This window comes from Helianthus annuus, chromosome 15 (genome assembly GCF_002127325.2).
Source record: "Helianthus annuus cultivar XRQ/B chromosome 15, HanXRQr2.0-SUNRISE, whole genome shotgun sequence".
In the NCBI taxonomy this organism is placed as follows: domain Eukaryota; kingdom Viridiplantae; phylum Streptophyta; class Magnoliopsida; order Asterales; family Asteraceae; genus Helianthus; species Helianthus annuus.
The window spans coordinates 91170682-91172845 of NC_035447.2; positions in this window are offsets into that span (position 1 = coordinate 91170682).

Below are 2164 nucleotides of genomic sequence, written 5' to 3' on the forward strand. Positions count from 1 at the left end.
CAATTACCCAAATTGCGTCGTTACCTTTCCTGGTTTTGGGCAACTTAATAACAAAGTCCATTGTTATTAGTTCCTATTTCCATACAGGCATTTCTAACTGTTGGGGTAACCCTGAAGGTTTCTGGTGTTCTGCCTTAACTTGTGAACAAGTTAGACACTTAGATACATATCTAGCTATGTCCTTTTTCATTCCTATCCACCAGAAATTTTTTCTTAAATCATGGTACATCTTATAATTACCAGGGTGCATGGTATATCTAGATTTATGGGCTTCCTCTAAAATCTTATCTCATAAATTTCCTTTCTTAGGTACCCAAATCCTTTTCTTGTGGAATCTCCAAATTCCATCAGTTCCTTGCTCTAATTCCTTTTTCCATCCTTTCATTCCTTCAGCATCATCTTTGATCGCTGTTTCTTGAACATTCTTCAATTGTTCCATTAAATCTACTTAAATATTTAATCTAAGAGTACGAATTCGTCTTTGTTTTTCATGATACTTACGACTTAAGGCATCTGCAACTACGTTTGCTTTTCCTTCGTGATATTGAATATCACAGTCATAATCACTTAAAATTTCCATCCATCTTCGTTATCTCATGTTTAATTCTTTTTGCCCAAATATATATCTTAAACTCTTATGATCTGTATAAACTGTAAACTTACTTCCATACAGATAGTGCCTCCAAATCTTAAGGGCAAAAATTATTGCTCCTAATTCTAAGTCGTGAGTTGTATAATTCTCCTCGTGCTTTTTCAATTGTCTTGAGGCATACGCAATTACCTTCTTGCGTTGCATCAACACACATCCTAATCCTAGCTTAGAAGCGTCACAATAAACTTCAAAATCTTCTGTTCCTCCTGGTAAGGCTAGAATTGGGGCGTTTGTTAACCTTTGCTTTAAAATCTTAAAAGCCTCTTCTTGCCTAGATCCCCATTCAAACTTAACTGTTTTACAAGTTAGCTTAGTTAATGGCACTGCTATCTTAGAGAAATCCTTAATGAAGCGCCTATAGTACCCAGCTAATCCTAGAAAACTTCTAACTTCCGTAGCTGATTGCGGGACTTTCCAGTTCGTGATCGCTTCTATCTTGGATGGATCTACATGAATACCTACCTTCATGATTTACCAGGTGTCCTAAAAATTTCACCTCTTGCAGCCAAAATTCACACTTCGAGAATTTGGCGTAAAGCTTTTCCTTTCTTAACAAAGTTAAGAGTGCCTGTAGATGCTCACAATGCTCGTCCTGACTTTTGGAATAAATAAGTATATCGTCGATAAAGACAATTACAAATTTATCCAAATACGGTTTACAGATTCTATTCATCATGTCCATGAATGCTGCGGGAGCATTCGTTAATCCAAAGGGCATGACTGTAAACTCGTAATGACCATACCTAGTTCTGAAAGCAGTTTTAGGTATGTCTTCTTCTTGTACCTTCAACTGATGGTATCCTGAGCGCAAGTCTATTTTAGAGAAATATCTAGCTCCTTGAAGTTGATCAAAAAGATCATCAATCCTAGGTAATGGGTATCGATTCTTAATTGTAACCTTATTCAGTTCCCTATAATAAATACACATTCGCATTGACCCATCTTTCTTTTTCACAAACAACACTGGTGCTCCCCAAGGGGATGAACTAGGTTGTATAAATCCTTTTTTAAGCAATTCATCTAATTGCTTTTTCAGTTCTAACATTTTGGTGGGTGCTAGCCGATAGGGTGCCTTAGCTATGGGTGTTATTCCAGGAATTAAATGAATTCTAAATTCTACTTCCCTATCTGGTGGTAATCCTGGTAGCTCTTCTGGGAATACATCTGGGTATTCTGATACTACAGGAATTTCCTTGAGTTCCTTACTTTTAGTGTTAATGATTACCGAAATCATATACACTATTCCTCGCTTTCATCCCTCGTGCGTACCAGTCCGTCAGTTAAGGTGTTGGCCAATTCCACCGCATCGTCAATCGTGCGGGGTCTTGCAGCTTTGACAATGTCACGAATCTTGCTAATTAAACCCCAAATATAGCGAGAAATAAGTACCGGTTCTGGCGAAGCCAAAGTTGGTACAATTCGGGCATACTCGAAGAATTTCGAAGTATATCCTCGACAATCTACATCCACCATTCGGTGGCTCAGGAACTTATTTGCCATTTGTTCCTTTTC